The 21,750-nt window shown below is 45.0% G+C and overlaps 1 long non-coding RNA gene across 1 annotated transcript in view; it reads left to right on the plus strand.

Moving 5' to 3' along the window:
- Positions 1-1,792: 1,792 nt before the first annotated feature.
- The window catches only part of LOC146797938 (uncharacterized), a 169,633-nt gene continuing 149,675 nt past the window's right edge, over positions 1,793-21,750 (plus strand). Inside the window, exons 1-2 of the long non-coding RNA XR_014968442.1 lie at positions 1,793-1,880; positions 19,185-19,283. This is a non-coding gene — a long non-coding RNA (uncharacterized LOC146797938). The remainder of the gene's footprint in view (positions 1,881-19,184; positions 19,284-21,750) is intronic.

The raw sequence follows: 21,750 nt of genomic DNA on the forward strand, positions 1-21,750 counted from the left end.
ACAATGCAAGCATAGCCAACACCACCCCCTCCAGTTGGAATCTTTTGAGAAGCCTTAGCATCAAAAGCAACAAGGACATCTTAAACAAGCATTGGCATAGCCAATAGGTCTCGCCTTTGGGACCTTATAAGTGTTTAGCCATGCAACAGTTGATGTTGTTGCACCAAGGATATTGTGCTGCATAACTAAATACTTATAAAGTCCCAAAAACGAGACCTATTGGCTATGCCAATGCTTGTTCACCCTAGGACACGGTCTGACAGCTGTGTCTAAGACATGGGCTAATCTGGTTCCCTGTCCTTCTGATACTGCAGAATTAGAGGGGGTTGAAATTGGTCAACAGCACACCCTAGGGATGGACATCACGTATTCCTCAAACGTGTCACCAGTACAGAACTGAATTAGGCAACCCTTTTGCAGAAAAGGACTTTCTCCCTCAAAACAAGTTCCGCGTGAAATTGCTTGACTACTTTATTGAAATACAACCCTTATCCCTAAAAAAAAAAAAAGTAAGGCGCTTGTATTACCTTATTTACATGCACTCTTTCCATTTTTTGGCGGTGGTCTCCATTTTCACCTCTTGTTTTTGGCTGCCTCTCCTACTCCTCTTCCTGGCTTCTTAGGGGAGACAGGAAGCACCAGGGCTTTCAGGCTCCCTGCAGCCAATCACAACTCTGCAATTCAGTGTTGTGATTGGTCTGAGCACCGTGACACGGCACTCAGCCAGGGGACGGAAGGGTGGGCAGGTTCTCCACGCAGGCTGTAATGCAGCCTGCATGGAGTACACGATATGTGCGCATGACTGTTTTGGGCGGCCTGAGTGGGCCGGCCAAGCTCTCATGCTCACATGGGGAGTACAAACTACTCCTTCCCCTGCTCTGAGAGCTGCCCCGCCCCGCAAAGATGTTGCAATGGAGAAAACTAACATGATAATAACCTCAAGTTATTATCATTTTCTTTTTCCTTATTTTACACTGCAAAAATCAGTGGGGCGACTCTCCTCCGCCTTAGCGGCAGGATGCGCCACTGGGTCTGCAAACCCTAGACTGTGCTAAAATGGTGCCCCTCCCCAAACTAGGCATAATGAGGAGAAATATCTTTATTTCTCTTTGTTCTTCCTCTTTGCATGCATACTGCATTCTGCAGCACACATACAAAGGGGAAAGCCTTTAAGGGTCGTTTTTGCGCAGGAAAGTAACCCTTCCTCCACAAAAACAATCCTGCCTGTAATGCAGGCACCCTTGCACCATGGCACAAGGGTTCATGCGGTGGGGCTAGGCAGTCACACAAGTGCCCCAGCACTAGGAGACCACAGAAATGTGCCGCATTTTAATACATATGACGCATTTCTGACCTCACACTTTCATGCAGCAAGTCGTCTTGCTGTGCTGTGTTGCCTAGAAGAATAGTAGATCTGCCCCTCAGTTATTTCTAGACTCCGCACAGGTGATCTAAATGTAGTGACACCCGTGACACTGCTCCTCTGTATGCTCTGCACTCTCCTCAACCCGCACTTGACTTCCCGGCACTGCGGAGCGCGCGCTCCCTCACTCCCTCCCGTCTCTGCTGATCCCCTGGGCTATAGATAAAGCCCTTCACCTCCACCCCGCTGGCCCAGTAAGTAGCTGCGGCTGGCTGCGGCGCTGCCGGGGTCACCAACCCAATCAAGGGTTCATTGTGTTCGAGGGAAATTATTAGGTGGAGCGTGTGAGGAACTGAAGCGAGAGAGCGCGAGCGGGTGAGCAGGGCAGCGCGATGGGCGGGCACGAGGAAGATACGGGAAGAAGGAGAGAGACTTTTGACAGGGATGGGGGAACATACGGAGAAGGGAAAGAAACACTGAAGAAGCACGAGCGAGATGACGACAAAGGAGGACAACGGTGAGGAAATCGAGAGTAATAAAGTCATGAGAAACAGGTAGGAAAGGTATGCAGAAGAGAGACAAGTAAGAAAGGTAGGTGGCAGCGAAACACACAGCAAGGCAGAGAGAGGGAGAGATGGAAGAGATTGGAGGACTAGGAAAGAAACAGAAACGAGAAGAGAGAAAAGACACAGGAGACGGGGTGACAGGTTCAGCCATGAGATAGTGACTGTAGGACATTAAAATATGTTTGAGAAGATGAGAGGGCACGGGTGGAGATGTATACAAGGACAAGTAAAGAAATGATAAGAGATGGGAGGGCCGAAAAAGAGATGGGTAAGAGATGAGGGAAACTTATAGATGGAAGATGCAGAGAGACCGCAGCAGCACTGGAAGGACCAAGAAAAGAGTGACACGCATGGGAGTGCAAAGGAAAAACAGGAGAGAGCAGGTAAATATATGGTGGATAGAACGGAGGGACCAGAAAGAGACGGTAGTGCAGAGAAAAAACAGTTGGGTGAGTGAAAGCAGCGCATGAACACGAGAGGCATTGGAGAATTAGAAAGATGATGGATGGCTGTCTACGGACATGGGCAGATTTGGGAGAAAGTTTACCCCTTTTCGTACACAAGTTTACTTTCCCATACACTTTGGGGGAGATTTTTAAAAATCCGTGCAGCGCAGTTCCACCGCCATGAGGCTGCGCTGCGTTGCGCGAGAGGGAGGGAGCAGTAGAGCGCCATATCTTCAGAGATATGGGGGCAGATTTATGTTCCCTGACGCATCCCTGCAAATCAGCATGGATGCGCCAGGGAAGATGCGTCACGAAAGTTTACCCTTGCGCCACAATAGATGCGCCGCATTTACAATGCAGCGCATCGTGGCGCAAGGATAAACAGATGCGTGACGCATCTGATGGTGGAAGGTTGGCGAGTTGCTGGAGTTGCGTCGCAAGCGCGACGCAGCTCCAGCAAGGCTCGGGGGTGCCCTATCGTCACAATGCTGCGTCAATCCTTACGCCTGCTACAAGCAGGCGCAGGGTTTTGACGCAGCATGGCCTGAAAAGTGACTGACTCAGCCACTTTTCGGAGGCGTTCCTGCGCCGGAACGCCCCCCTCCTGTGCAGGTACGCCCACATGTGGCGCAAGCTTTACAACGTGACGCATCTCCCTAGATGCCTCACGTTGTAAATGGTGCGCAACATGGCGCAGGGTTTACACCGCCGCTGCGTCACAAAAGTGACGCAATGGCGGCGTAAAAGTGGCGCAAGTCTGTTATAAATCTGCCCCATGGCTCTTACTCCCCTTTCCCTTGCGCTGGGGCTGACGAGTCGAGCATAGGTTTTATACAGGAAGGATGCCCTTCCTGTACAAAATTCTATGCCTATACACTTTGCCCACTTTGTATGCGTGCTGCAGAGTGCAACACGCATGCAAAGTCGGAAAAGCATGGAGAAATGAAAGCATTTCTCCTGTTACACCCCTCGGTGCGAAGTAACGTAAAAGCAGTGCTTCGCGCTGCTTTGGCCTACCTTGAGGGTGCTCTCCAGCCTGGAAAGTAAATAGCGAAACAAAAAATTGGGGGGCTGGTTAGCGGTGCTTTTGTGGCACTAACCCAGCGCAAAATGTTTGTAAATCTCCCCCTTTGTTTCCTGTCACCTTCACAACAGCATGACCACTACTTGCCAATAAACTAACTTCAACACCTTTGTCTCGATGGAAAACGAGCCTCGGAAGTTACAGTCACAGGCGCCATGTTATTGGGGACTAAGGAACATGAGCAGCGCCACTAACGAGGCATAGTTTCCAGTGGTGCAGCAGGTGCAGCGGCACCTGGGCCCAGAGGCCTGAACGGCTCACGGAACCCTGACTATTTCTGTATTTTAGAATTCAAACAGCAGCCAGGGGTGTATTTCCTTCCATGACACACTGGTTATGCTACCACCAATAGATAGGCTTGTTAAATATGCCCTGATCTGTCAGAGGGTGAGAGGGTGAAGGCGATGTTGTATCCTTGTCATATGTGCCGGGAAAATGGAAACCATGACAGGACAGCTCAGAAAGACAAAAGTGAACCTTTACACCTCCTGGCTCTACACACTACTGCTAGGCTCTGTTTGCTTTCCGAAATAATTTGCAAGGGGTTGGGTAAATTAGCATTTCTTTACACTGCCGCGTCTATAGTTGCAGGAGAAAGCCATCTTGACACTTATTAGAGCTTTAGCATTATAACCTTAACCATACACACTCTAAACATTAATTTTAATCTTTAAAAACTTCCCTTTTTGAAGATAACAACCAAGCTTTTCGCCCCTTTCTTTTAAAATGTTGTCACTCTGTGTCAATAATTAGTCGAACTGCCCATCATTACATGAAAAGAAACTGTTCAATGACTTAACAACACATGCCTTTACCACGCATCCATTACTATGGAATACGTTTGTTTACCATGCATTGCCTTAAAAATGAAATCCTTTACCATGCAGACGCTATCTATCTATCTATCTATCTATCTATCTATCTATCTATCTATCTATCTATCTATCTATCTATCTATCTATCTATCTATCTATCTATCTATCTATCTATCTATCTATCTATCTATCTATCTATCTATCTATCTATCTATCTATCTATCTATCTATCTATCTATCTCCTACTGGCATTCGCCAGAAGATAGTTATAGTTAGGATGTAATTTCCATAGGAAGAGTTTTTTTTATTTACTAATAAATTTGGTGCAGTTTGACGAATCCTCACGAAATTTTCAAAACTAGTTAACAACTCACTTCAGATGCTGTCTTGAAAATTTTGGGATGATCCATCAAGCGGGGGCAAGAAAAAGGACGGGGGTCCAAAACGCTTTTTCTCCAAGTTAATTTCCATAGGAAATTTTAGACACAGCTTCAGCCTGAACTGCTGAAAGGAATTACACCAAATTTGAAAGGAAGGTAGCTGTTGATCCAGAAAGCACACTTCTTGTTGAATGGTGTAAATCCGTTCAGTAGTTGTGGAGTTATTTAAAGGTTTTTCAGATATACAACTGGGGATGTGGAGGATCCACGACCCCTCTCAAGATCTCATACTGAGATCTGATCGGCTGCCAATACTTCAAACCAGGAAGTGTTGGCAGTCATCTTCTGACTCGGTTGCACTGAGTCACAGGCAAAAGTGTAAAAAAAAGAAAAGGGGGCATGGTGTTTGTTCCCGCCTAGGTCCCTGCAGGCCCAAAAAAGCATTTTTTAAAAACATTTTGGCAGGGTACGTGGATCCAGCTGATAATTTTAAAAAAACAAAGCGTGGGCTTCTGCCCATCATTCATTATTGGCCGCCGGATAGGATAGGTCTTAAGGGCATTATAGCAATATAGGAGGCGGTGCCCGGGCTCCCCCTCCTGGGGCCTACTAATGCCCTGGGGACCACGACCTCCCTGGTGCTTCTTATTTAAAAAATGTGGGGAAGTCCCATGCAGCTTCCCCCCTGCCCTGGGGACTACCACCTCCCCGGGGCTTAACATTTTATAAATGGGGGTCCTCTTGGACACCCCTGGCCCAGGGGACCGCCACCTCCATGGAGCTTTAGTTGAATATAATCCGGGAAGGGGTCATGTGGACCTCCTCACAGTCCTGGGGGCCGCCACATCCCCAGGACTTTAACTAGAAATAATGTGGGGTAGTCGCACTGAACCCTGCAGCCCTGGGACTGTCACCTCCTAGGAGCTTTTGTTGTTTTGAATGCATGGGGGGGTCGTGCAGCCACCCCCCAGCCCCAGGGACCACCACCTCCCCGGGGCAAATAGAAAGAAAGGAGGGGGGCTGCGTGGCCCTGTCCTGGAGCCATAGTTGTTTGATATGGCTTGGTGGGAACTTTACTACTCCTGCCAAGCCATAGCAAACTGTGCTCCACTTTGAGAAAGTGAGAGCACGTTGGTCTCGCTTGCTCAAAGCAGAGCACAATTGCTTTGACACAGAGGGAGCTGCATGTTAGCAGCTCCCTCTGTGTCAAACAATGCTACCTCCCGCAGGAGGTGGGGATCTGTCAGGAACCGCAGGGGCCTGGAGGCTCCCCCTACAGTTCCCAACAGTAGAAAACGAGTACCCTGAGTTTGACTATGGCACCCACAACGGAGGCTGGGACCCGGGAAGATGGGGTCCCTGGGGCTGAATTGGCCCAGGAGGGTGGCCGCATGGCCCCCCTCCCAATATTATTTGTTTAGTAAAAATAAAAAAAAAGAGGTCAGGCCCTGAGGGATGGGGTTCTCAGGGCCGAAATAGGCCCAGGGAGGGAGGCCGTGTGGCTCCTTCCCCCATTGAAAACAGACCTGGCCACAGGGCTGAAATTGCCCCCCCAACCCGAATAAAGGAGCAAAAAATAAAAAAGGCCTGCAAGTTCCCAGAGCCCACGCCCCCTTTTATCACCACTCTGCAAACGCGCTTCCTGGTGCACTGCTAGTTGGGAGATGAAGTCTCCTTGGATGTCGAAGGTCCTTGGGGGCCAACAAGCCCTCCTTTTACCTCCAGTAAGTCCCACACAGCCTGATTGCTGAGAGGACGTTGGAGGGCACGCTTCCTTTCTCCACCACTCTGCAAACACAGCTCCTGGCTCACTGCTGGTTGGGGGATGAAGTCCTCTTGACTCCAGAGGGTCCTTGGGGGTCAATAAGCCTGCCTGTTACCTCCAGTAAGTCCCACAGAGCGCGATTAGTGAGAGGACTTAGGAAACCATGCCCCCTTTCTCCACCACTCTACAAACGTGTCTCCTGGTGAACTGCTGGTTGGGGGATGAAGTCCTCTTGACTCTAGAGTGTCCTTAGGGGCCAACAAGCCCTCCTGTTACCTCCAGTAAGTCCTACACAGCAGGATCCCTGAGAGCTGGTTGGAGGCCCACCCCCTTTTTTGCAAATGCGACTATTAGTTAAAAAAACATAGAAATTCAATTAAAAAACCAAAGGTTATAGTGACCTTAAAGTTAGGAAATAGATTTTGCACAAACCTTAGAAATTCACTTAAAAAACCAAAGTTACAGGGTCGTTATAGTTACAAATAGATTTTTTAAAAACTTAGAATTTCACTGAAAAAACCAAGGTTACATGGACGTTATAGTTAGGCTCAGTTTTTTACTCGTAAAAAACAAATGAAACTAGTCAGTTATCGTTAGCTATAACTTACGGTCCCCCAATGCACTGCTTATGACCTCACATATTACATCACCCATGACATGATCAGTGACATCACTGATGACATCACAAAATTGTTTTTTCAGTGAATATATATAAATATGTACATTACCTACTGGCAATTACCAGTAGGTAATTATAGTTATGACCCAGTTTCCATAGGATTTTTTTTTTTACTTGCTTGTAACTTTGGCGTTGTTTAACAAATCTTCATGAAATTTTCAAAATAAGTGACCTCCTGTTTTTAGTTGTGCATCAAAGGTTTTGGGGTGATGTGTCAAGCAGGGGCCGAGAAAAAGGGGGGGGGTCAAAAAAAGTGTGTTTTCCATGTTAATTGCCATAGAGGATTTAGACACAACTACAGCCCGAACTGTTGGATGGAATTACACCAAATTCGACAGTAAGCTAGCTCTAGGTCCAGAAGCAGCCCTTTTTGTGATTTGGTGTAAATTAATTCAATAGTTTTTGAAATATTAATGGAAAAAGAAATATAGCTATCTAAAGGCACGAATGCTTCGTGAATCCATTGTGGTACTTCACAAATTCACACTCCAACAGCAATGGCGTGATTGACTGGTTGCAACCTGAGTAGAAAGTTGCGGCCTACATTTTAGATATCGGAGATAATCCCCATTTGTGAAATCGGAGAGGAAATGTAGTAGAAGGGGTCAAGGTAGATGTACCCTGAACCCATGGGTGCAATATAGGGGTCTTTGAGAAACCACTGATGGGAAAGAAATTCCCAGAAATAATTTTTTTCCACATGCCAGGGTTTGCAATTCTGCTGCGATGCTCAGCATGATCCCCCGTACCACTGCGGCAGACTTGCACATTCAGCTGAATTTATTTCCGAATACGCTCACTCAGTCACTAATGCACTCACTCACAAACCCACTCAGACACTCTCATATCTACTGATAGACCTACTCAAACACTCACACATCCACTCATATATCTACTAAAAAACTTATGTACCCACTCACAGACCCACACAGAACACTCATACACCCATTCACAGACCTATTCACTCAAACACCCACTCACACACCCACTGAGACACAAACCCACCCAGTCATAGATCCACTCAGACACTCATGTACCCACTCACACACCCACTCATGCACCCAATCAGACACTGATGCACTCTCAAGCTCACGCAGATACACCCACTGACAGACCTATACAGCATTCATACACCCACTCACAGACCCACTCAGACACTCTTACATCCACTTACAGATCTACTTCAACACTCACACACCCTCACAGACCCATTTAGACACTTATGCACCCACTCACATACCCACTGGCACACTCATGTACCCACTCAAACAACCACTCAGAGAATCTTGCACCTACTCACAGACCCACTCAGACACTCATGCACTTATTCAGAGACCCACTCAGACACCCACTCACAGACCCACTCAGATACTCTCAACCCATTCAAAGATCCACTCATATACTCATACACCCAGTCACAGACCCACACAGACTCTCATGTAGCCACTCACATACCCACCCACTCACCCACCACTCACAGACCCACTCAGACACTCTTACCCACTCACAGACCCAGCTACTACCCAGGCAGGTAAGAGGAGTGGGGCCGGGTTAGGGGCATTGGACAGACGACCAAGAGGAAAATTAAATAAATAATTAGTTTTCCCTTGTTGTCATTTGTCAAAATCCCCCCACCTGGCCCCACTGCCCCACTGCTCTTACTTGTATCGCTTACTTGTATGGGCTGCAGCTGCACAGGCCTACGCAGACACTCATGCATGCACTCAGAGACCAACCAAGACACTCATGCACCCACTCACATACCTACTCAGACACTTATGCACCTTCTCACATACCCACTTTGACACTCATACACTCACTCAGAAACCCACTCTGACACTCATGCACCCAGTCACAGACTCACTCAGTCACTTATGCATCGACTCACACACCTCCTTTGACACTCACACACTCACTCAAAGACCCACTCAGACACTCACATACCCAGTCACAGACCCACTCAGACACTCATGTACCCACTGACAGACCCACTCAGACACTCTTGCACCCACTCACAGAGCCACTCTGACACTTACACATGCTCTCAGAGACCCTCTGACACTCACGTGGCCACTCACACACCTACTCAGACCCTAACGCACCCACTCACAGATGCAGTCAGACACTGACACACCCACTAAATGACATACTCAGACATTCATGCGACCACTCACACACATACTCAAGCACCCACTCACAGACCCACACAGATACTCATGCACCCACTCCCACACCACTCAGACACTTATACACCAACTCACAGATGCAGTCAGAAATTGATTCACATACTAACTGACATACTAATTCATGCACCTACTCACAAACTCACTCAGACACTCTTATACCCACTCAGAGACCTACTTGGACACTCATGCACACACTCAGAGACCCACTCAGATACTCATGTACCCACCCACACACCCATTCAGACACTTATGCACCAACTCACAGACCCACTGGGACACTCATGCTCTCTGTCAAAGGCCCTCTCAGACACTCAGGTACCCAGTCACAGACCTACTCAGACACTCTCAAACTACTCAAAGACCCACTCAGACATTCACACACCCAGTCTGAAACCCACTCAGAAACTCACACTCTACTCACAGACCCATTCAGATACTCTTGCACCCAATCACAGACCTACTCTGACACTTACATATGCACTCAGAGACCCACTCAGACACTCAGACATCTAGTCAAAGATGTACTCAGACACTCACACACCCACTAATTGACATACTCAGATATTCATGCATCCACTCACAGACCCACTCAGACACTCTCGCACCCACTCACAGGCCCATTCTGACACTCACACATGCACTCAGAGGCCTACTCAGACACTCATGCACCCAGTTAAAGATGCAGTTAGACTCTCACACACCCACTAACTGATATACTCAGACATTCATGCACCCACTCACATACATATTCAGACACTCATGCACCTAATCTCGGACCCACTCACACACCCACTCAGACACTGATGCACTGACTTGAAGCCCAATCAGACACTCTCACACCCACTAACATACACACACAGACACTTACACGCCCACTCACACACCCATTCAGACACTTATGCACCTACTCACAGACCCACTGGGACAATCATGCTCTCTGTCAAAGACCCTTTCAGACACTCAGGTACCAAGTCACAGACCTACTCAGACACTCTCAAGCTATTCAAAGACCCACTCAGACACTCACACACCCAGTCTGAAACCCACTCAGAAACTCACACATCTACTCACAGACCCATTCAGACACTCTTGCACCCAATCACAGACCTACTCTGACACTTACATATACACTCAGAGACCCACTCAGACACTCACACATCCAGTCAAAGATGTACTCAGACACTCAAACACCCACTAATTGACATACTCAGATATTCATGCAACCACTCACAGACCCACTCAGACAATCTCGCACCCACTCACAGGCCCATTCTGACACTCACACATGCACTCAGAGGCCTACTCAGACACTCATGCACCCAGTCAAAGATGCAGTCAGACACTCACACACCCACTAACAGATATACTCAGACATTCATGCACCCACTCACATACATATTCAGACACTCATGCACTCAGTCACGGACCCACTCACACACCAACTCAGACACTGATACACCGACTTGAAGCCCAATCAGACATTCTCACACCCACTAACATACACACACAGACACTTACACGCCCACTCACATGCCCACTCAGACACTCATGCACTTACTCAAAAACCCATTCAGACACTCACTCACCTACTCAGAGACCCACTGAGATACTTTACACCCCCACTCACAGACCCACTCAAACACTCTCAAACCACTCAAAGACCCACTCAGACACTCTCACACCCACTCACAGATCCACTATCAGGATCCCTAGGAGGATTCCTACCAATCACTCAATATTAGCCAGAATCCTAACTGATAAATCTTACTAGAAATGCCTAAACTCTCTCAAAAGAAAAAACTGGAGATTGAGCTGGCAGCGCTGGAATTCCAAGATGTCTGCCAGCCCACCCCGTTCTGCAGCGTACTAGTTGTTTTTCATTCCAATCACGATTGGAATGTGAAGCGCACGCTGACTCACAAACTCTCACTTCATCTGATTGAAATCCTGTGGTGGGAGCTCAACTCCTTTTCTCTGTCATGTCAGCACAGCAGAGGGTAGTGGCGTTGTGCTTCATTGTTAGTTCCTTCAATTATTTTTTACTAGGAAGAAATTCCTGTTCAAGGTTAGTCACTTTGCACATTCTTAAGGTATAGAGGGAAAAGCGTCTCTCTTTCTGAGCAAGTCAGCTATTTCCTAGGCTAAGCGTCAGCATATGCGTGTAGTGTTTCCTCAAGGCTAGACACTTACAAATGAAGAAATCTAAAAAACTAAAATTACCAGCCTTAAGCGTAGCCGTGTTCAGGTTGCTATTTAAGAGTTTCTTTAAATGAGAACGATTTTCAAAACTAATTAGTCAGTGAATGTTTTCACTTGTGCAGGATTCTATGTAAGACTATTACAAGACACTTCCCCTAACAAGAAAAGTTAGCATTAATATCAGTACTCATCGTAAAAACTAGAAATTAGTTATTAGTAGTAAAAATGAATTAAAAAGGAGATAAAAGAATAGTAAATTTGACTTACCTGTGCGCAGAATGCATTCATCCTGAAGAAATAGCTGATCCTGTCACCTGACTGTTCCAGTCAATCAAGTACTTCTTCTGGAAGGAAAAGCAAAGAATTAATGCATGAAAATAGCAATATAACTGTATAATTAGAAGAGAGAATTCATACAGTCTACTTGAACAATATAAAAGGGGCATTAGCCAAGAATTGTTTGGGTAAGATTAGCATAGAGGTGAGCAAACATACACAAGAATAACAATTTATAGAGGGTGAAATGTTAAGAGTTAAAACCTTGAGGGGCATGGGGAACTAACATAGTTCGGCTTCTGTGCAAATTCTGTCAAATAATATAAAGACCCTGACACCCACTCAGACACTTATGCACCTACTCACAGACCCACTGAGACACTCACGCACCCACTCACAGACCCACTCAGACACTCTCATGCCTACTCACGGAGCCACTTTAACACTTGCACATGTACTTAGAGACCCACTCGGACACTCACGCTCTCACTCAGACACTAACGTATCCACTCATTGATGCAGTCAAACACTGCCACACCCACTAAATGACATACTCAGACATTCATGCACCCACTCACACACACACTCATGTACCCACTCAGACACTTATGCACCCACTCACAGACCCACTGAGACACTCACATACCCAGTCACACACCCATGCAAACACTCACACGCCCAGTCATAGAAATCACACTCCCACTCACATACCCACTCAGACACTGATGCACCCACTCTCAAGCCCACTTAGACACTCTCACACCCATTGACAGACCCACACAGACACTCGTATACCCACTTACACACCCACTCAGACCCTCATGCATCCACTAACAGACTCACTGAGACACTCACACAATCATTGACAGACATATTCAAACACTTGTAGATCTACACACAGACCCACTCAGACATTCACACACTTACTTAGTCACTCACACATCCACTCACAGTCTCACTCAGACACTCTCACACCCATTCACAGACCCACTCAGACACTCATGCACCTACTCACAGACCCACTCAAACACTCACATACCCACTCACAGATCCATACAGACATTTACACACTGACTCATAGACACACTCAGACACTTATGTATCTGCTCACATACCCACTCAGACACTGATGCACCCACTCACAAACTTACTCAGACACTCTCACAGGCAATCACAGACCAACTCAGACACTCATGCACCAACTCACAGACCCACTCAGTCTCACGCCCACATACAGACCCACTCAAACACTCTCGCACCCACTTACAGACCCACTGAGACACTCATGCACCCAATCGGAGACTCATGCATACACTCTCTTACCCACTCACAGATCTACTAAGACACTCAGCCATCTACTCACAGACCCACTCAGACACTCCCAAACCCACTCACAGATCCACTTAGACACTTACATACCCACTACTCACCTCACAGACCCACTGGTATGCTTTCACACCCTCCCACTGACACACTCAGACACTCTGTCATCTACTCACAGACTCATTCAGTCTCAAATCCACCCATAGACCCACTCAGACACACACACTCACTAACAGTCCAACCTAGAGACTGACACACTCACTGGCAGACACACTCAGACACTCACACCTACTCACAGGCTCACTCAGATACTCACACACCCATTGGCATACCTACTCAGACACACTCACACACCCACTCAGTCACTCACACACCTACTCACAGAGCCATTCAGACACTCTCACACCCACTGACAGATTCACTCAGACACTCATGCACACACTCTCAAACCCACTCAGACACTCTCACAGTCACTCATAGACCCACTCAGACACTCACACAGCCACTCACAGACCCACTCAGACACTATCACACCCACTCACACACCACTCAGTAATGGTTACAAGGTGTAAGTATTATGTGATATGGCTGGGGGGCTTATCATGTAATGCTAACATAATACACAAAAGTGGACCTTTGATTCACCCTTAGCAGCCTTCGCTGGGTTCTGGTAGTGTTGCACAGAGCAGTTAGGTGTACTTAGAGGAACATGTGTTAAGCATTTCAAAGTACCAACATTGACAATAAGTAAGTGACATGGCTCGAAAGAAACCATGACACCAATTTATAACAATAGAGTGTATCTTTATATAAATATAAGCACCAAAATGAACTTTGTGTGATATATACAGCGGAGTGGCGGATTTTTAAAACGTTAAAAATAAATGCGATAAATCTTATCAAACTGGTTCCATTGAAGTCAATTGTGGAAAACACAGGTGACACTAGATCACTTGTAGGGTGAGTTCAAACGTACACTCTCAAGGATAAGGTCATGTGGGTCCCTAGACCAAGTTCCAGCAGTTGTTACTTCATTACCTTTCCCAGGGAGTCCGGGTGAAGAGGTGACCTGGCTGTCCTTGGAACTGAACGGGATCCGCAGAAACTGTCAGACTTGCAGCACTTGACAAAACCACACTTGGAGATGGTGCTCCACTCTACTCACAGAGAGCAGGGGCCTTTGGGCTACTAGAACACAGGTTCAACAGCTGGATTGCTTCTACCTTGCTCGGCAGCTCCTGGTGCAGACCTCAGAGGTAGCTGGCAGCTGTCAATCACCAGGGCAGGTCACACCAAAGATGCTTTACCACACACTTGACGACTCCAACTTCAGGATGCAGTAACACAGCAGCAGGGTCATTGCCAACTTTGGTCGCTGTGAGTTGCTCTCAGGCTGGAGATGTCACCCAAGTGTTCCATCACCTGACTGGCGATTACCAAGCCTTGGCTGTGGCAAATGTAGTCCACGGTTACTTCAGCTGCTGGAGGGCGACAAGAGTGGAGTAGCGGCTAGAAACTCGGTGTACATTTGGCTACCACTCTGGACTTGCAGGACACCACTTCTCTTTGGCTCACTCTCAACAGGCCCAGCGGGTTGCAATTCTTGTCACGCAGCGCATCCGTTTTCTTGCAGATTGCAGGTGACTTGTCCTACCAATCCAAGGGAATCTGCTTCGGTTTCTGGCATCCACTGGAGTCCCTCTTGCTAGAAGCAATGAGCTTTTGCCATGGACACATGTCGAACACAATTCCAGTATATGGTCTCCTCAGGGCACTTTAGTGTCCCCTCTTTGCTCTGAGGCAGAGTCTATGGTCCTGATGTAGGTAACTGCATCTTCTTTGTGCCTCTTCTTAGATTCAAAGTCAGAACAGAGGTTCTGGTGCCAAGGGGGCCCCTTAATACTTAGTTTAGGGGGCGTTTATAGTGTGTGGGACAGTGGTCAATGGGCTACTGGTTCCTGTGGCTAATCCGCCCCTGAGATAACAACATTCTGTGGGTGAAAATCACCTTTCTACCAATGGTCCTCTCTTTCAGGGTATGCCAACATGACAGAACACTGCCTTGGCTGTACAGACATCCTAGCCCACCCTAAAGGTGTGGCATGCATTTTGGAGGTATACGCCTCCTGACTACCTAATTTTCCTGCCTGTTGGGCTGAACAGGGCAGCAAGGGCTTTGCTCTTGAGTGTGGGACAAGGAATTACACATCAGGAGTGATGAAAGCCTTTGAGGCTCACCGCCTTGATGAGTATAAACACTAGCCATCCTGGGAGGGGGAAATAGTGGCCAAATTCCTGCCCAGGCCTTTGTCCCCGTACAGGAAGGCAGGCTCTTATCTTTGCAGCAAATGGCTCAGGGCAGCCCACCAAGGCACTGGGTCACTGTATCCTGGGGGGCACCCACACAAGGTGGCACTTCTGTGCATGCCAGCTCAACCTCGACATGAGAATCATGTTGGGGGTGAAAAGGCACGGTGTTTGACACCAAACACAGCACAATTCAGTCACTTCATAATGAAGCTGGCTATCTCGAGTTTCTGTGGTAGCCAGCCTATGTTATTCCATTCACCACTGGTCACTTACAGTAAAACCATTCTTTACAGTGTTACTTCAGTGAAATATATGTATAAACATATATATCCACAACTTTGATATAATAAACTCTACATCCTGGGCATGTAAGGGCAACATTATGGGGGACTTATTTACATTAAGGCAGTGAGGAGTCACTCTCGAGAACACAGGCTGCTTGTGCAGGGATACATTGGCAGACCTGCTGACATATTTTTACTCTGGTCTCCCAGGGTGACACAATACAATGCTGCAGCCCTGGTGACCCCTTTACCACCCTAGCCCTAAACACTTAACCTTCAGAGTAAGAGTCCATGACCTTAGCCACTAGGCCACAGTCACTCTTCGTTGGTGTGAATCAAAACATATACACATGACATTTGAATAATCGAAAACCCAAGCATATATAGTGCAGTTAGTGTACTCCAACAACAACATCACTTACAGAGTGGAATGGAAGGTATGAAGAGAGAGAGAGAGTGTGACGATTTTTATTCTCTTGGTAAGACATTCTTAAAAAGAGATATATTCAAACAAGGTGAAAAGAAAAAAAAATCAAACTTTCATCAAAGAATTCACCATTGCCTATCCTTGTAGCTGAGCACACACACCCATTGAAACACTAGGTATTGAACACTTAACCTTCAGAGTAAAAATATATGGGGCACATGCATCCAGGTAGGCTTTTGCGATTCCTTTATTGCGATTATTAAGGAATCGCAATTATAGAATCGCAAAAGCCTACGCATGTAGAAATCGCTAAAAAAATAGCAATTCCTACACATTTCGTAATTACGACTTGCAATTTGTGATTCGCAATTAAGGAATGGCTTCCTATTCATTCCTATGGGCCCACAGGCCCATAGGAATGAATGGGAATTCCATGCGCAATTTGCGAGTACCCAATAGGTACTCACAAATTGCGCATGCAATTTCAAGGGTGCAAGGGTAGAAAAAGGACACCCTGTTGCACCCCTGAAATATGCATGTGTGCAGATGTTGCGTACACACATGGCCCAAAGGCATGTGTGTGAGTAACACGGAAATTTGAAAAATGCACTTTAGTTTATTTTTTTAAGTTTTTGCAAATTACCGTCAAGTTCAAATTGATGGTAATTTGCGACCCCTAATAGTGAAATTGCTATTTGCGATTGCATCATGCATTGCATTTAGGGAATTGCAATTGGCGATTCCCTAAATGCAATCACAATTTAAGTAATCGCTATTTTAGTGATTACTTAAATAGCGATTTTTGCATTTGGGATGATGCATCCCAAATGCAAAAATAGCGGTCGCAAAGGGGCAGATTCTGCGAATCTCCCCGTTTGTGACCGGTTTTTCGGTTGATGCATGGGTCCCTAAGACCTTGAACACTAGGCCACAGTGACTCTTTACTGAACTGAATCAAAACTTTTGTATGACATTTGAACCCAAAACTCAGTCTATGTAGTACAGGTAGTGTACAGTAACAATAAAATCATTTACAGAGTGGGAGGTGTTGTCAAACCTTTAGCAAAGAAATCACCATTTTATTGTATTGTATTGTATATAGCACTTATTACCCCTGACGTGGCATCAACGCATTTTTTCAGTGAGTAGCACACTACTCCGAAACCCATAAAGGATTAGTGGTAAATTAGTAGAGTGAAATATGAAAGTAACTTGAGTGGTGTATATGTTAGTCTGTTATTTGGGTTGAGAAGCATAGATGAGGAATAGACGAGGGAAAAAGATTTGCATTTAAAAAGTGCTTACTACCCCTGAAGAAGTGTTAAAAAGCGCTTTTTGGTTAGTAGCACGCTACTCTGGAACCCAAACAAGATAAGTTGGAATAAGTATTGGGAAATATGCAATTAATTGGAGTGGTGGACATGTTAGTCTGTTATTTGGATTGAAAAGGAATAGTGGAGGGATAAAAGAGGGAAGGGTCTAGAAATGTTTTCTTCTAGTTCATAGCAGTAGGTGGGGGTTTGTGATGAGTAAAGTTGAGGTGGAGGGGGAAGCATCAGACTAAAAGGATTAGAAAGGCTTGTTTGAGAGATCTGAATAGTAAGAGGTATAAAATGATGCATGGAGGGGTAGAGGTTGGAAGAGTCTAGAAATGGTTACTTTGGGGATCATAGCAGTGGTATGGGGTTTGGGATTAGGAGAGAGTGGAGGTAGAAGATATACTGATAGAGGTATAGAGTGAGAAATAAGGTAGTGTATTGGAAAGAGTAGTAGAATGAGGCTTGAGATGAGTCAGAGAGTTGAGTTCAAGCATATATTGAGAGAAGTATAGGGTGAGAAATAGGGTAGTGCATTGGATATGTTGAATAAGAAGAAAAGTAATAAATATATAGATACATAAGTACATGGAAGGAATATGTATGTATATATATATATATATATATATATATATATATATATATATATATGTATGTATATATATATGCAGAAGGAAGGTAATATATGTAGATTAAAGATGCATTTAATAAACCCCGGCTTTTAAGTGTTGTTGTACTTCAAACTAATTTATTTGTTTTTAATTTTTGTAATTCAGTAGTTAAGCAATTGTAGATAAATACTTATGATAAAAGATTTACTTATGTACCCAATTGGCCAAACTCCAAGTAATACAGAACACTGCAGCGAGGATGATCTTAAATCGCCTGGCAGGATCTGCCTTGGCCCCTTTGTTAAGGGAATTACATTGGCTAACAGTAAAGAAGAGATCCTTTTTTAAGATTTGCTGTCTTACACATAATGCGTTGAATGAAAGAGGTCCCTTCTATTTGCGGAAAAAACTATTAAAATACTCCCCTTGTAGGAAACTTAGATCCAGTACTCTGGATCTTCTCCAGGTTCCGCGGATCAGCCTCATCCGCACTGGAGGAAGAGCCTTCTCATATCTGGCACCAAGATATTGGAATGAGCTCCCTCCAGCTCTGTGCAACATTCCAACGCTTAGCATTTTTAGGAAACAGCTGAAAGCTTTTCTGTTTTAATAGAGATTCCCTTTTTATCTTGGGTCTACCTACTCTCAGTACACTTTCCTAGTCAGCGCCATGATGCCCCAGGGTGATTTGAGCGCTCTACAAAACACTTAACAACATAACATATGCAGTAATTTCTATACATATTAAAACATAGAATAATGTAACTATAAGTAATATGTACATTTGTTAAGCAGGACTAATGAATATCTATATTTTTAAAACATAATTATTATAAATGTTTATGCAAAGCAATACACACATGTAGGTACATATCTATAGTCCAAATAAAGGCTTATATACTTAGGGATAAGCTGTATATTTATGTTTGTGTATTGTGGTTATGTAGGGAAGAGCCAATTCTTAATTAGTTTTCTGAAGATAAGGTGGTTATCAGTGGATCTTATGTTGGGGTAAAGAGTTCCACAGTTTGGCTGCTTGAACAGAGAGGGATGGGCCACCCATTTTTATTTCTTAAGATTTTGGGATTTTGAGGCAAGGTGCCACTCTGGAGCAAAGGTTCATTTGTTAATTGTATGTTGTGATTTTATTCCAGATGAAAAGTGGTCCTGTTCTATGTATCGCTTAGTGGGTGATACAAAGCAGCTTCAACATGGATCTTCTGCCAAACGGTAACCAACGCAGAGCTTTCAAGGTAGGGGAGATGTGGGCTTGTGGCTTCATATGTAAGAGTAGTCTGGCAGCCGAGTCCTGAATCCGTTGTAGTCTTTTAATAGTCGTTAAAGTTGATCCTTGGTAAAGTCTATTGCCGTAATCAAATTTGGACAGAACAAGAGAGATAGTGATCTGGAACTTGTGTGGAAATCCCAGATGGGAGGAGAATAGTCGTAGAGTTTTTATCTTTGTAACTGAGCACACACAGCCAGTGAAACAACAGGAATTTAACACTTGACCTTTAGAGTAAGTGTCCAAGACCTTAACCACTACGCTACAGTGACTCCTTAGTGGTCTGATTGAAAACTTATATATGACATTTGAATTGAAAACTCACGCCTATGTGGAGCATTAGGTTAGCGTACACCTACAGTAACATTTTTTGCAGTGTGGAATGGAAGGATGGTGAGAGAGAGAGAAGATTTGTATTCTCTGGGGGAAGACGTACTTAAAAAGAGATGTATTCAAACAAGGTGAAAAGAAAAAATACTTTCAAACCTTTATCAAAGAAATGACCATTGCATATTATTGCAACTGAGGACACACAACATTCAAAACACCAGGAATTGTGCTCCTAACCTTTGCAATAATAGTCTATGACATTAACCATTAGGCAACTGTGACTCTTTACTGCTCTGAATCAAAACCTATATATGACATTCGAATCGAAAACCCAAGCCTATGTAGTGCAGTTAGTGTACACCAACAATAACATCATTTACTGTGTGGAATGGAAGGATGGAGAGAGAGAGAGGGAAGATTTGTATTGTTTGTGGTAATATCTACTTTAAGAGAGATATATATAAACAAGATGAAAAGAAAACATATTTTCAAATTTTCTCTAAGAAATTAACATTGTTTACTTTTGTAACTAAGCACACACAACCATTGAAATAATATGAATTGAACATTTAACCTTCAGAGTAAGAGTCATAGGACCACATTTATCAAGCATTTTTTGCGTTCACAAATGGTCCAATTCTCAGAATCGGCCCGTTGGCGAACACCTTAAAATGCTTTTCCCATGTATAAAACCCTATTTTGTGATTCGGTAACCTGCTACAGAATCGTAAAATGGATTTGTGATTCAGTATTTGGAAGGGGCGTGTTTAGGGTGTCCCTTCCGAATATCAAATCATAATGGTATGTATAAATGTTTTGTGACCATGAATGCGGTCGCAAAACATTCACATTTTACCACCTACTTTAAGTAGGAGGTAACCCATTCACAAATGGAAAGGGATCCCAAGGGACCCCTTCCCCTTTGGGAATAGCAGCAACATCTTTTTTTCAGAGCAGGCATTGGTCCTACTGACCACTGCCTGCTCTTAAAAGTTGCAAAAGAAAACTTTTCATTTTTCTTTTTTAATGCAACACAATCAGAAATTACAGCTTAAAAGTGCAATAAGTAATTCCCCATTTTAACCTATGAGAAGGGTAGGCCTCACAGTACGGAAAAACTGATTTTGGTGTTTTTCATTACCAGGACATGCAACACTTAACATAACAGTATATGTCTTGCCTTTTACTTACACAGCACCCCGCCCTATGGGCTGTGTAGGGCTTTCCTTAGGAGTGACATATGTGTAATAAAAGGGGAGTTTAGGGCTTGACAAGGAGTTTTAAATGCCAAGTTGACATGGCAGTAAAACTGCACAGTCATGTTCTGCAGTGGCAGGCCTGAGACATGTTTAAAGGGCTACTTGTATCTGTGGCACAATCAGTGTTCAAGCCGCCTAGTAGCATTTAATTTACAGGCCCTAGGCACAGGTCGTGCACTCTAGTGGGGACTTACAGATAAATTAAATATCCCATTAGTGGATAAACCAATGTAACCATGTTTAGGGGAGAAGCACATGCACTTTAGCACTGGTCAGCTAGGCCAACAAACAAATACAGCAAAAAGAGGAGGTAAGCAGGCACAATGACTTAGATGTCTCACCCCCTCGGCCACTGGTGTGGTCAAACCATTTCCTTTTAGAGTGTAGAGTCCACTGTGAGACCACACCCTCTAACATCCAGAGTAAGCCCCGTATGGGCAGTTTTAGACCTTATCATTGTATCACACCCGAAGCGGTGATGATGGCCCTTGACTCCCACCCACTCGTTTTGAGTGGTAATGTGGAAGACGATGTTACTGTCCTGGACAACTGGCTTCTGCTTTGTGCAGCAGAGCTTGCCACTCCCTCTTCTCGTCTTGCCTTGACCTCTCGAGTCTCTGTTCCTTGGTTTACGCCTGCTATTAAAGAAAGCAGGAGGACGTGCAAAAGACTCGAGAGAGCGTGGCGGCAAAACTTTGAGAGCAGGGAGAAAACTACGTATAAACAAGCACTTAAACTGCATCACAAACTTATCCTCAAAGAGAAAAAATGCTTTTCTCATCAAGAATAGAAGCTGCCAGAAATACAAATAAAGAGATTTTTAAAATAGTAAAGGAATTCGCATCC

The sequence above is a fragment of the Triturus cristatus genome, chromosome 9, assembly GCF_964204655.1.
Source record: "Triturus cristatus chromosome 9, aTriCri1.1, whole genome shotgun sequence".
Lineage (NCBI taxonomy): Eukaryota > Metazoa > Chordata > Amphibia > Caudata > Salamandridae > Triturus > Triturus cristatus.